At 47.2% G+C, this 15,592-nt stretch overlaps 1 protein-coding gene across 9 annotated transcripts in view; it reads left to right on the forward strand.

The window, feature by feature from the left end:
* Nucleotides 1-15,592, forward strand: part of NUGGC (nuclear GTPase, germinal center associated) — a 1,501,499-nt gene that overhangs the window by 1,058,942 nt on the left and 426,965 nt on the right. The gene's annotated exons all lie outside the window — the stretch shown is intronic.

Here is a 15,592-nt window from a genome sequence, read left to right on the forward strand (position 1 = left end):
AACTCCCACACATCTGGGGATGCACCACCCCCAGATAAAGAGAGCCGCAAGTTCGATGCAGCTGGGAAAAGAGTCGCAGTACAAGCTGCAAACCAGTGGCGCATCGCTAACTCTCAAACACTACTTGCGCGCTATGACAGAGCCCATTGGGATGAGATGCAACACCTCATCGAGCATCTTCCCAAGGAACTACAAAAGAGGGCAAAGCAGGTGGTTGAGGAAGGGCAGAACATATCAAATAACCAGATACGTTCTTCTATGGACGCAGCAGACACAGCTGCAAGAACAATTAATACATCTGTGACCATTAGAAGGCACGCATGGCTAAGAACGTCTGGGTTCAAACCAGAGATACAGTAGGCAGTGCTCAATATGCCATTCAACGAAAAACAACTGTTCGGATCAGAAGTGGACACGGCAATCGAAAAACTTAAAAAAGACACTGACACTGCTAAAGCCATGGGCGCACTCTACTCCCCGCAGAGCAGAGGAACCTACAGCACCTTCCGCAAGACACCCTTTAGAGGGGGGTTTCGGGGTCAGGCCACACAAGCCAGCACCTCGCAGGCAACACCGTCCAGCTACCAGGGACAGTACAGGGGAGGCTTTCGGGGCCAATACAGAGGAGGGCAATTCCCTAGGAATAGAGGAAAATTTCAAAGCCCAAAAACCCCTACAACCAAGCAGTGACTCAGATGTCACTCACCCCCTCCACACAACACCAGTGGGGAGAAGAATAGGTCATTATTACAAAGCATGGGAGGAAATAACTACAGACACTTGGGTCTTAGCAATTATCCAACATGGTTATTGCATAGAATTCCTACAATTCCCTCCAAACATACCACCAAAAGCACAGAATTTATCAAAACAACATTCCGAACTCCTGGAAATAGAAGTTCAAGCACTATTGCAAAAGAATGCAATCGAATTAGTACCAAACACACAAACAAACACAGGAGTCTATTCACTGTACTTCTTAATACCAAAAAAGGACAAAACACTGAGACCAATCCTAGACCTCAGAATACTAAACACCTACATCAAATCAAACCACTTTCACATGGTCACGCTACAAGAAGTGTTACCATTGCTAAAACTACAGGACTACATGACAACCTTAGACCTCAAAGACGCGTATTTCCATATACCAATACATCCGTCGCACAGGAAATACCTACGGTTCGTATTCAAAGGAATACATTACCAATTCAAAGTATTGCCTTTTGGTTTAACAACCGCACCAAGAGTCTTTACAAAATGTCTAGCAGTAGTGGCTGCACACATCAGAAGGCAGCAAATACATGTATTCCCGTATCTAGACGACTGGCTAATCAAAACCAATTCACTAACAAAGTGCTTACAACACACAAATCAAATCATACAAACCCTTTACAAACTAGGGTTCACCGTCAATTTTGCAAAATCCAACATTTTGCCTTGCAAAGTACAACAATACCTGTGAGCCATAATAGACACAACAAAAGGAGTAGCCACTCCAAGTCCACAAAGAATTCAAAATTTCAACAAGATCATACAACGCATGTATCCAACACAAACAATACAAGCAAAGATGGTATTACAACTCCTAGGCATGATGTCTTCATGCATAGCCATTGTCCCGAACGCAAGACTACACATGAGGCCCTTACAACAGTGCCTAGCATCACAATGGTCACAAGCACAGGGTCACCTTCTAGATCTGGTGTTAATAGACCGCCAAACTTACCTCTCGCTTCTATGGTGGAACAGTATAAATTTAAACAAAGGGCGGCCATTCCAAGACCCAGTGCCACAATGCGTAATAACAACAGATGCTTCCATGACAGGGTGGGGAGCACACCTCGATCAACACAGCATACAAGGACAATGGAACGTACATCAAACAAAACTGCATATAAATCACCTAGAAATGCTAGCAGTTTTTCAAGCATTAAGGGCTTTCCAACCAATTATAACTCACAAATACATTCTTGTCAAAACAGATAACATGACAACAATGTATTATCTAAACAAACGGGGGGGGACACTCAACGCAGTTGAGCCTTCTAGCACAGAAGTTATGGCGATGGGCAATTCACAACCACATTCGCCTAATAGCGCAGTTTATTCCAGAGATCCAGAATCAACTTGCAGACAATCTCTCTCAAGATCACCAACAGGTCCACGAATGGGAAATTCACCCCCAAATTCTAAACACTTACTTCAGACTCTGGGGAACACCTCAAATAGACTTGTTTGCAACAAGAGAGAACGCAAAATGCCAAAACTTCGCATCCAGATACCCACACAGGCAGTCCCAAGGCAATGCCCTATGGATGAACTGGTCAGGGATATTTGCCTACGCTTTTCCTCCTCTCCCTCTCCTTCCTTATCTGGTAAACAAATTGAGTCAAAACAAACTCAAACTCATTTTAATAGCACCAACTTGGGCAAGGCAACCCTGGTACACAACACTGCTAGACCTATCAGTAGTACCCCACATCAAATTGCCCAACAGGCCGGATCTGTTAACAGAACACAACCAACAGATCAGACATCCAGATCCAGCATCGCTGAATCTAGCAATCTGGCTCCTGAAATCCTAGAATTCGGACACTTACAACTTACTCAAGAATGTATGGACGTCATAAAGCAAGCCAGAAGGCCGTCCACTAGGCACTGCTATGCAAGTAAATGGAAGAGGTTTGTCTGCTACTGCCATCAGAATCAGATCCAACCTTTACACGCAACTCCAAAAGACGTAGTGGGTTACTTGCTTCACTTACAAAAATCTAACCTAGCCTTCTCTTCCATTAAAATACACCTTGCGGCAATATCTGCATACCTGCAGACTACCTATTCAACTTCCCTATATAGGATACCAGTCATTAAAGCATTCATGGAAGGCCTTAAAAGAATTATACCACCAAGAACACCACCTGTTCCTTCATGGAACTTAAATGTTGTCTTAACAAGACTCATGGGTCCACCTTTTGAACCCATGCACTCTTGCGAAATACAGTTCCTAACCTGGAAGGTTGCATTTCTCATCGCAATTACATCTCTAAGAAGAGTAAGCGAAATTCAGGTGTTTACAATACAAGAACCTTTTATACAACTACACAAAAATAAAGTCGTCCTAAGGACTAATCCAAAATTTTTACCAAAGGTTGTTTCACCGTTCCACCTAAATCAAACAGTGGAACTACCAGTGTTCTTCCCACAGCCAGATTCCGTAGCTGAGAGGGCACTACATACATTAGATGTCAAAAGAGCATTAATGTACTACATTGACAGAACGAAAAACATCAGAAAGACTAAACAACTATTTATTGCATTCCAAAAACCTCATGCAGGAAACCCAATATCAAAACAAGGTATAGCCAGATGGATAGTTAAATGCATCCAAATCTGCTACCTTAAAGCAAAACGACAACTGCCCATTACACCAAGGGCACACTCAACCAGAAAAAAAGGTGCTACCATGGCCTTTCTAGGAAACATCCCAATGCAAGAAATATGTAAGGCAGCCACATGGTCTACGCCACACACGTTCACCAAGCACTACTGTGTAGACGTGTTATCCGCACAGCAAGCCACAGTAGGTCAAGCCGTGTTAAGAACATTATTTCAAACCACTTCCATTCCTACAGGCTGAGCCACCGCTTTTGGGGTGATAACTGCTTACTAGTCTATGCAGAACATGTGTATCTACAGCGACAGATGCCATCGAACTGAAAATGTCACTTACCCAGTGTACATCTGTTCGTGGCATCAGTCGCTGGAGATTCACATGTGCCCACCCACCTCCCCCGGAGCCTGTAGCAGTTTGGAAGTTAGCTTCAATTTTGTACATTTGTATATATATTATTTTAACCTTAAATAGGTACATACTTAGTCACTCCATTGCATGGGCACTATTACTACAACACAACTCCTACCTCACCCTCTGCGGGGAAAACAATCGAAGATGGAGTCGACGCCCATGCGCAATGGAGACAGAAGGAGGAGTCACTCGGTCCCGTGACTCGAAAGACTTCTTCGAAGAAAAACAACTTGTAACACTCCGACCCAACACCAGATGGCGAGCTATGCAGAACATGTGAATCTCCAGCGACTGATGCCACGAACAGATGTACACTGGGTAAGTGACATTTTCATTTCTAAAAGTGGCATTTTCAAACTAACAATCTAATAAAACAACTTCACAAAAAGATGTATTTTTAAATTGTGAGCTCAGAGACCCTAAACTCCACATTTGTATCTGCTCTCAAAGAGAATCTGAGCTTCAAGTATATTTAAAGGCAGCCCCCATCTTAACCTTTGAGAGAGATAGGCCTTGCACAGTGAAAACAAATTTGGCAGTATTTCACTGTTAAGACATATAAAACACACTAAAATATGTCCTACCTTAAACATACACTGCACCCTGCCCATGGGGCTACCTAGGGCCTAACGTAGAGGTGTCTTACATGTAGTAGAAGGGAAGGTTGAGGCCTGGCAAGTGGGCACTCTTTCCAAGTAGAATTGGCAGTGTAGAACTGCACATACCGACACTGCAATGGCAGGTCTGAGTCATGTTTACAGGGCTACTAATGTGGGTGGCACAACCAGTGCTGCAGGCACACTAGTAGCATTTGATTTATAGGCCCTGGCCACCTCTAGTGCAGTTTACTAGTAAATCAAATATGCCAATCATGGATAAACCAATCAACAATACAATTTCTATAGGAAGCACTTGCACTTTAGCACTGATTAGCAGTGGTAAAGTGTGCAGAGACAATAAACCAGCAAAAACAGACCTATAAAAATAGCAGGAAGAAGGCAAAAGGTTTGGGGATAACCCTGCAAAAAGGGCCATTTCCAACACAGAGTAACCCCAGCGACCAGGAGAGGAGAGGTAAGTACCTGGTTTTCCCCAAAACCAACAGGATGACTTTGGAAAAGGATTGTGCAAGACCCACCAAGACTGGAAGAAGCCGAAGGTGGATCCTGACAGAAGAGGACCTGGAAAAGAAGGGGCCAAGTCCAGTTCAGGTTGTAGTGTCCGGTTGTGGTAGGAGCCACTACCCACTCCTCTGTGGATGCAGGACCAGGTCGACTGTGGCTGAAGAAAGTCACCCAGTATTTCATCCACAATTGGCACACTGGTGCCCCCTTTTAAGTCCCTTATATATGCTACTTAGGTACCCAGGGCATTAGGGTTCCAGGGGATCCCTGTGGGCTGCAGCATATCGTTTGTCACCCATAGGGAACCCATGCAAAGGCTTCAGGTCTGCCATTGCTGCATGCGTGAAAAGGTGATGCACCCTTTAACTACAATTTACACTGCACCAGGTCACTTAGAAGTCACCCCTATAGCAGGCCCTCCAGCCCTGAGGGCAGGGTGCACAGTACCTGTGTGTGAGGGCACCCCTGCACTGGCAGAGGTGCCCAACGACCTCCAGGACCATTTTCCCAGACTTTGTGAGTGTGGGGACACCATTTTATGCGTCTACTGGACATACAACACTACCTATGTCCAGCTACAAAATGGTAACTCTGAACATAGGCATGCTTGGTATCAAACATGTTGGAATCATACCCCCAAGGCTTTTGCAAGCATTGGTTGTATGATTCAATGCACCCTGGGGGCTCCTGTTAGGACCCCCCAGTATTGCCATTCCATCCTTCTGAGGTTTTCCAGGCGGCCCCAGCTGTTGCCACCTCTCAGACAGGTTTCTGCCCTCCTGTTGCTTGAGAAGCTCAAGCCCAGGAAGGCAGAACAAAGGATTTCCTTTAGGAGACGGGTGTTGCATCCTCTCCCTTTGGAAATAGGAAATGCTTTGAAGGGCACATTTGGTGCCTTCCTTGCATAATCCAGTCTACACCGGGCCAGGGACCCCCAGCCCCTGCTCTGGCGTGAAACTGGACAAATGAAAGGGGAGTGACCACTCCCCTGTCTATTACCACCCCACGGGTGGTGCCCAGAGCTCCTCCAGAGGGTCCCTGGGTTTTGTCATGTTGGATTCCAAATTGGCAGGGAACTCTGGGAGCATCTGAGTGGCCAGTGCCAGCAGGTGACATCAGAGCCCTCCTCTGATAGTTGCTTACCTATTTAGCTGTCCAATCCCCCTTTCAGGGTTATTTAAGGTCTCTCATTTGGGTGGTTCTTCAGATTCGGATTGCAAGACTCTAGTAGGAATCTTCTGCATCCTCTACTTCACCTTCTCACCAAAGAAACTGCATCTGGACCCTCCAGGAACTCTACAAACTGCAACAAAGGAGCAAAGACGACTTCTACAACATTGAACCTCCGGCTCCTGCCAGCAGCTGCAACTGTTTCCCGGTCGTGCACCAGAAGAACAAAGGAATCTCCCTTGGGGTGAAGGAGTCACTACCCTGCTCCAGCAAGCACCTACTGCATCGATGACCATCTGCATGGGTACCCTCTCCTGTTGAGCTGCGTGGATCCTGCATCACGGGTGGTGGACTGAAGTGGTCCTGACGTCCTACTGTCCATCTTTGTTGGAGGTAAGAGCCTGCCTCACCATGCAAGACAGTAACCCCGCGCACCGCGTGTTTTGCAGTTTCCAAGGCTTGTTGGCATCCTTCCACAAAGTTCTTCATGCACCATGCAGCTCCGGCCCGAGCACTCAATCCTGCAACACACATCTTCCTGAGTGGTTCTCTGGCGACGTGGGAGCCTTTGTCGTAGTGCAGCGTGGGCTTTCTTTTGTACTTCCTTTGTCCCTGTGCTGTCGGACTCCTGTACGCGCTGCCTGGTCTTCTGTGGGCTCTCTGAGTTGCTGAGAGCCCCCTCTGGCTCCCCCCTCCTGGGTAGAGTCCACCTGGTCCTTCCTGGTCCCGGGCAGCGACATTTTCCGCTAAATGCAAGCTTTGCATGTGGCAAGACTTGTTGGCGGACTCTAGTGACGCAAACCAGACTGCAATCCTCCATCTGGTGTGGGACATCACATGCACCAAACAGGAATCCAAATCCATCTTCTTGGGTGCAGTCCTGTCTGTTCTTCGTCACCTGTGGTTCTTCTTTTGCACCTTCATCTGGGTTAGCAGGGGCCTCTGTTCTCCCTGGACTCTTCTGTGCTTTTTGGATTTGTCCCCCTTCTTCCACAGATCCTCAGGTCCAGGAATTCACTGTTAGTGTCTTGCAGACTCTTCCGGTTCGTGCATAATTTTACTTCTCGTGTTCCTGTGTGTACTGGGAAGGTTATTGTGTTTTATTCCTGCTTTCCTGGGCACTGGGGTGGGTTCTATTACTTTTGGTGTTTTCTCACACTTCCATCGCCTCTCTACACACTACACTTGCCTAGGTGGGAATCCAGCATTCGCATTCCACTTTCTTAGTATATGGTTTGTGTTCCCCCAAAGCTAATTTCTAACTATTCACTTATTAAACAGTTTTTTAACTACTGTTTTTACCCATTTTTTGGCATACTAGTGTATATAATTTGTGTATTACTTGCCTCTTAAGGGAGTATAGACTCTAAGGTATTTTTGGCATTTATGTCACCAAAATAAAGTACCTTTATTTTTGTAACACTGAGTATTTGCTTTCATATGTGTGAGTACTGTGTGACTACAGTGGTATTGCATGAGCTTTGCATGTCTCCTAGATAAGCCTTGGCTGCTCAGCTACAACTACCTGTAGAGAGCCTGACTTCTAGACACTGCCTATATTTCAGTAATAAGAGATAACTGGACCTGGTATACGGTGTAAGTACCTTAGGTACCCACTACAAACCAGGCCAGCCTTCTAGTAGTGACCTGTGTCCGGTACACGGGTAAAATGGCTAATCAGCACATACGAAGTCCAGTGAAATTAAGCTGGAGTTCATAGGGGCACCTCTGCCCAGGCACTGTTCTCCCCTTCTGCTGCTGAGCCAAACTTGGGAAAGGAGAACAAAGACTTTCTTGTAGGACAGAAGTGTGACCACCTCTTCTTTAGAAAAAGGTGTCGCTGGGCTGGGGTGGGGGTGTCTATGAGCGCCACCAGACTGCTTTGAATGGCACATTTGGTGCCCTACTTGCATAAACCAGTTTTCACTAGTACAGGAACTCCCGGTTTCTGCTCTGTGCGAAACCACACAAAGGATAGAGGAGTGTTCACCCCCTCCCGTCCAGCTTCACCCCTAGGGAGGTGTACAGAGCTCTGCCATCTTTGAAATAAGATGAGCAAAGTTCCCTAGAAGCAGCTAACTGGTTAGTCCAGCTAGGTGACATCCTTGACCCTCACTGATAGGTGGGTCACTGCTGTTAGTGTCCAACCCCCTTCCTGGGTTCCTTAAGGGCCCCCTAAGTTTAGGTCCCTAGATTTGTCTATAAGACTTCAGGAACCATCTGCAAGTCTCCTCTGCAAGACACTTCTACAACCTCCACACCGGAACTACTGCTGTTCTTTGCCGGAACCAGAAGCAAGACTGTAACCAGTAGGAGGGCACCTGGCGCAAGTTTGTTTCTACCTTCTTCAAAAACTCTGCATCCCCGTGGCCGTGCATCCTCCGGAGTCACTGGGACTCTGCCTGCACTTGGGAAAGCTGTCAGGAGATTACCAATTAAATCAAACTTCCACAGGAGCAGATGCCTTTTACCCAACTCCCTCCGACAGAGGCGTGCTCAGCCTTTACAGAATATCTGAACCCAGCATTGTTTTGCTTTCGTTCTCTTATCGTATGACCAAGCTTATAAAACTTCTCTGGAATGCACTTCTTAGTTTAAAGAAGACATTTATTGTTATTATTACTTCACCACGAGGTTCCTGAAAGACGAAATTAGTAGGTTGGGAGCACACGTTTAAAAGTAGTCGCAGCAATGAAAGCAAAATATATCAAAGTTCTTCTCAGTTGCAATGTAAACAGCAAATACATGTGATTATATTATAGCATAACTTCAAAGCAAAGCGTAAAAGTAAAAATTGCATCACTGTAGGGCCTATCACTCCGCTTCATGTTCCTGAGGTCTGCAAGTTGATGACTCCGGTTCAACTGCGAGAAAGAGATTTTCTACCCAAACGGGAGACAGGCAACTGACGTCCGTTCCTGTCTGAAGTCAAGATCTTTCTCCCCCTCATTGTTGCCCAGGGCCATCGTTAAAAGCAAACTCAGTGTGAGAACCGAATAAACTTGGAGAGTGGCCAACTCTCCAAACTTCACTTGTTCCCAGACTGGATTGAGAGGTAAACACAAAATCTACGCTCTCTTATCAGCTAGGGTTTGGTGTGAAAAACACAGCTTGGTCTATCATGTGGAAAAACACAGCTTGGAAAAACACAGCTCATCTGCAATGTCTCAACTGCAGTGTCTAACTCCACGTTAAAGCCAATAGGCAGCTTACCTAAATACCAAATGTAATGTCTAACTCCACGTTAAAGCCAGTAGGCAGCTAACCTAAATACCAAATGTAATGTCTAATGCCATGTTAAAGCCAATAGGCAGCTAAACTGACTACAACATGTAATGTGCTACTGGTGAACATTGAGCAACTAATATGCGCAGTGGTGAAACACAAAGTCATTGGTCAAACACAATTAATAGCATCACATGCATCTGCTAGGGGGAAAGGGGAATAGAAAAAGAGACACCGCCTCCAGTTCCAGCCTGTGTTTCCCACTTGAAGATAGGATATTCAGTGTGTGCTTCTGTAACCTGCACCTTTCATCTTATTGGGATTTTTTAAAGGAAGGACCTTCAATCTGGTGATACGAGCATAGATAAGTACATTCCTACTGCACATTCAACTGTTCAGCCATTCACATCCACCCAATTCTATTGTGCTCCTAACCTGGATCTTTTGAGAGACTAACCTCTCTCTAAGAGAACAATGTTAACTTAATATCTTCTTTTCTCCAGGAGTCGGAGGTATCCAAGGTTCATTGGAGAAACAAAGGTTCACAAATATACAATCTACTGATGTCTTTTTCAGGAAACGAAATCTCCTTCTTAAGGTTCAGTGTTCTCAATTACAGTCTCTAGGAATTAGTCTGAGCACTGAGGTTTGTCTCTAAGACTGGCAAGTCTGCAAGGCGAAGGGTTTTTGAATATATATGTACACACACACATACAGCCACTGGGAGTGAGGGCGTCACTGCAGCCAACGTGGGTACAACGAAAAGGGGAATCATTTTTGCTGAGGGAAGAACTTAGCAACACTGGCAATAGTTTTCCTGACAAAAGCAAGAAGGAATCTCCCTTGGAATAAAGGAGTCACTCAGCTGCATTCGCTGGCACCTGAGTGACGATGACTGGCTACTGGATCCTGCTGTCCCAAAGACTCTCCAAGGCTCTGTAACACGTGGTGTTTCTGTGGCTCTCCAGAGGTCTGACCTATCTTCCTTGCAACTGGGAAGTTGGTGGTCCCTCACTGGAGCTGCTTGGCTGGAACCCCTGTGCACTGCATCTGCTTGTTGTTACCAAAAGACCTAGCTGCAAGAAGCCCCGGACCTAGCTCTTTCCAGCTCCAAGAACGACGTCTACCCTGCAATTCCTGCGACGTTCACATCCCTCCTTGCTGTGCTGCTGATGCCTTCCTGTGCCTGCTGCCAGAGGGTCCTGCTGGAGGGCTCCAAAGATCCTTGTTGGCTCTCCTGCTTGCTGAGGGCTGGTCCTGAGCTACCTGCCAAGGTTGGGTCATCTGGACCTTGTCGGTCCCCAAAACTCCAGCAAACTCTGCACAATGGTTCCTTGCATTTGCCAAGGTTTGTTGGTGGTCCTCCTGACCCCCTCTGCAATCCGATGGCCGACGTGGGGGAGCATGTGGACGACTCCTGGGATCCCTCTCCATCACCTAAATTCCTCAGATTAACTTCTTCATCCACCGTCCCGAAGAAAGCATCTTTAAGAAGGGTGGGCATTGCCCTCCTACGCTGCCGTGGCTCCTCCGGGTGGTCTGTACTCTGTCCCCTATCTCCTTAGGTCTTTTTCTTCCATAATCCATGCCTGGGTTCCACTGACCTGGTCCACGGGTTGCTACAGCAGCTGGACAGCCGAGGTCTCCATTGACTTTGACAGAAGGTTCCAACACAAATTCACCTCTATAGTCACCTGGGCTTCATGGTGTAGGTGCTCCATTGTTCTGGGTATCCAACCTCTCTTTTCCCAGTGGGTACCCTGTAGGTCCTCTGGGAAAGGTCCTAAAACACGAAAACTCCAACCGTAACTTCACCATGTTATCCTATGGACACTGTTCTGCGATTTCTACTCCGCATACAGGTACTTGGGGAATCCTACGTACTTGGGGTGTTAGTACTTCCCCAGTCCTTAGGGTCCTTGGTTGGAAGTGTAGGTTGGTTGTGGTTTTTACATTCCATGTTTATAGTATACAGTTTACCCCCCTATTAGGGCCCATGTTATTTTGTGCTTTACTTACCTGTTGCTACATGTATATTTGTATGACTATATTTACAGTTAGGAGATATACCAAAGTTAGTTCTAGAGTGTGTGTTAGAAAAACAGGTAATATTTATTATAACACCTGTTTGGTTCTTTCCTGTGTGTGCGCTTCACTGATGGACCTGTGTGGTATTGGCCACCGCTTTACACCCTCCTGGATAAGCCTTGGCTGCTCTCAACAACTACCCTTATGAGAGCTCTGGTTATCTAGAGCCGCCTACACTATCACTAAAGGGTGCAACGACTCAGTATAGGGGGCCTCGCCTATAGGTGTACACCATATACTGAGTCCTTCAGACATTGCAAAAGATCTCCAGTGGTGGCTACTTGGTTGCTGTTGGACAACCTGTAGGAGGCTGGGCTGGCTTGTAGTGAGTACCAAGGGGTCCTTGCACCAGGCCCAGTTATCCCTTATTAGTGTATAGGGTGTCTAGCAGCATAGGCTGATAGATAATGGTAGCTTAGCAGAGCAGCTTAGGCTGAACTAGGAGACGAGTGAAGCTCCTACAGTACCACTTAGTGTCATATGCACAATATCATAAGAAAACACAATACACAGTTATACTAAAAATAAAGCTACTTTATTTTTATGACAATATGCCAAAGTATCTCAGAGTGTACCCTCAGTGAGAGGATAGGAAATATACACAAGATATATATACACAATACCAAAAATATGCAGTATAGTCTTAGAAAACAGTGCAAACAATGTATAGTTACAATAGGATGCAATGGGGACACATAGGGACAGGGGCAACACAAACCATATACTCCAAAAGTGGAATGCGAACCACGAATGGACCCCAAACCTATGTGACCTTGTAGAGGGTCGCTGGGACTATTAGAAAATAGTGAGGGTTAGGAAAATAGCCCACCCCAAGACCCTGAAAAGTGAGTGCAAAGTGCACTAAAGTTCCCCAAAGGACAAAGAAGTCGTGATAGGGGAATAAGGCAGGAAAGACACAAACCAGCAATGCAACAACAATGGATTTCCAGTCGAGGGTACCTGTGGAACAAGGGGACCAAGTCCAAAAGTCACAAGCAAGTCGGAGATGGGCAGATGCCCAGGAAATGCCAGCTGTGGGTGCAAAGAAGCTTCTACTGGACAGAAGAAGCTTAGGTTTCTGCAGGAACGACAAGGGCTAGAGACTTCCCCTTTGGAGGACGGATCCCTCACGCCATGGAGAGTTGTGCAGAGGTGTTTTCCCGCCGAAAGAACGCCAACAAGCCTTGCTAGCTGCAAATCGTGCGGTAAGCGTTTTTGGATGCTGCTATGGCCCAGGAAGGACCAGGATGTCGCAAATTGCGTCAGGAAAGAGAGGGGACGTCGAGCAAGACAAGGAGCCCTCTCAGCAGCAGGTAGCACCCGGAGAAGTGCCAGAAACAGGCACTGCGAGGATGCGTGAAACGGTGCTCACCCGAAGTTGCACAAAGGAGTCCCACGTCGCCGGAGACCAACTTAGAAAGTCGTGCAATGCAGGTTAGAGTGCCGTGGACCCAGGCTTGGCTGTGCACAAAGGATTTCCGCCGGAAGTGCACAGGGGCCGGAGTAGCTGCAAAAGTCGCGGTTCCCAGCAATGCAGTCTGGCGTGGGGAGGCAAGGACTTACCTCCACCAAACTTGGACTGAAGAGTCACTGGACTGTGGGGGTCACTTGGACACAGTTGCTGGATTCGAGGGACCTCGCTCGTCGTGCTGAGAGGAGACCCAAGGGACCGGTAATGCAGCTTTTTGGTGCCTGCGGTTGCAGGGGGAAGATTCCGTCGACCCACGGGAGATTTCTTTGGAGCTTCTAGTGCAGAGAGGAGGCAGACTACCCCCACAGCATGCACCACCAGGAAAACAGTTGAGAAGGCGGCAGGATCAGCGTTACAGAGTTGCAGTAGTCGTCTTTGCTACTATGTTGCAGTTTTGCAGGCTTCCAGCGCGGTCAGCAGTCGATTCCTTGGCAGAAGGTGAAGAGAGAGATGCAGAGGAACTCTGATGAGCTCTTGCATTCGTTATCTACAGTTTCCCCAGAGACAGAGACCCTAAATAGCCAGAAAAGAGGGGTTGGCTACCTAGGAGAGAGGATAGGCTAGCAACACCTGAAGGAGCCTATCAGAAGGAGTCTCTGACGTCACCTGGTGGCACTGGCCACTCAGAGCAGTCCAGTGTGCCAGCAGCACCTCTGTTTCCAAGATGGCAGAGGTCTGGAGCACACTGGAGGAGCTCTGGACACCTCCCAGGGGAGGTGCAGGTCAGGGGAGTGGTCACTCCCCTTTCCTTTGTCCAGTTTCGCGCCTGACCAGGGCTAAGGGGTCCCCTGAACCGGTGTAGACTGGCTTATCCAGAATGGGGCACATCTGTGCCCAAGAAAGCATTTCCAGAGGCTGGGGGAGGCTACTCCTCCCCTGCCTTCACACCATTTTCCAAAGGGAGAGGGTGTAACACCCTCTCTCAGAGGAAGTCCTTTGTTCTGCCATCCTGGGACAAGCCTGGCTTGACCCCAGGAGGGCAGAAACCTGTCTGAGGGGGTGGCAGCAGCTGCAGTGAAACCCCAGGAAAGGCAGTTTGGCAGTACCAGGGTCTGTGCTACAGACCACTGGGATCATGGGATTGTGCCAACTATGCCAGGATGGCATAGAGGGGGCAATTCCATGATCATATGACATGTTACATGGCCATATTCGGAGTTACCATTGTGAAGCTACATATAGGTAGTGACCTATATGTAGTGCACGCGTGTAATGGTGTCACCGCACTCACAAAGTCCGGGGAATTGGCCCTGAACAATGTGGGGGCACCTTGGCTAGTGCCAGGGTGCCCTCACACTAAGTAACTTTGCACCTAACCTTTACCAGGTAAAGGTTAGACATATAGGTGACTTATAAGTTACTTAAGTGCAGTGTAAAATGGCTGTGAAATAACGTGGACGTTATTTCACTCAGGCTGCAGTGGCAGGCCTGTGTAAGAATTGTCAGAGCTCCCTATGGGTGGCAAAAGAAATGCTGCAGCCCATAGGGATCTCCTGGAACCCCAATACCCTGGGTACCTTGGTACCATATACTAGGGAATTATAAGGGTGTTCCAGTAAGCCAATGTAAATTGCTAAAATTGGTCACTAGCCTGTTAGTGACAATTTGAAAGAAATGAGAGAGCATAACCACTGAGGTTCTGGTTAGCAGAGCCTCAGTGAGACAGTTAGGCATCACACAGGGAACACATACCTATAGGTCACAAACTTATGAGCACTGGGGTCCTGACTAACAGGGTCCCAGTGACACATAACAAACATACTGAATACATAGGGTTTTCACTATGAGCACTGGGCCCTGGCTGGCAGGATCCCAGTGAGACAGTGAAAACACCCTAACATACACTCACAAACAGGCCTAAAGTGGGGGTAACAAGGCTAGAAAGAGGCTACTTTCTCACACAACCTTCACAACCCCTTAACTCTAACCCACCCGAACTGACATGATTGACAAGCTCACCATTACTGTGTTAGGGAGGTTGTCTAGGAGAGACTGAGATAATAGGACTTTGGTCTCAAGCAGAGGCCTTGATCCGCATTAGCCTGCTCGATTTGCAGGTGATTTGCTTGAACTTGAAAGTTTTGTTGTTACCCATTAAGGGAAAGGCTGATTCAGGTCCTCACAGACAACACAACAGCCATGTAGTATTGAAACAAGGAGGGCAGGTTGGCATCCTGGGATCTCTTACTTGATGGTGTGTGTTTGGTGCTCACCTGTGGTCCCCCCTGGTACTCAGTTAAACCCCCCAGGTATGCCCTCCGAAGTCAAAGGTATTTACCTGGTAGCAGATCTGTGTCTGAGTGCCCCGGTCTCCATAGTATCCCATTCTAAATCTAAGTTGGGGGTCATCCTGAACCCCGACCTGTAGACATTCTAATCCCTTCTCCCCCCCCCCCCTCCCCTTCCCCTGGGCTGTTCTGAAAATTGCACTGTCAACTTTTAAAAGTGAAAAGTGTTACCTGTAAACCGTTTTATTTACAAAATGTAAACAGTGTCATTGTAGGAAAGTGCCCCTTTTGGCATAGTTACCTACCACTTTGTGCTTGATATTGATGCTGACTTGACTGAGAAGTGTGCTGGGATCCTGCTAACCAGACCCCAGCACCAGTGTTCTTTCAAAAAGCTGCTTCCACAATTGGCACAGCCCTGGTTACGTTCCTTGTAAAAGGTACCCATGGTACCAAAGGCCCTGTGGCCAGGGAAGGC

Source organism: Pleurodeles waltl, chromosome 2_2 (genome assembly GCF_031143425.1).
Source record: "Pleurodeles waltl isolate 20211129_DDA chromosome 2_2, aPleWal1.hap1.20221129, whole genome shotgun sequence".
Classification (NCBI taxonomy): domain Eukaryota; kingdom Metazoa; phylum Chordata; class Amphibia; order Caudata; family Salamandridae; genus Pleurodeles; species Pleurodeles waltl.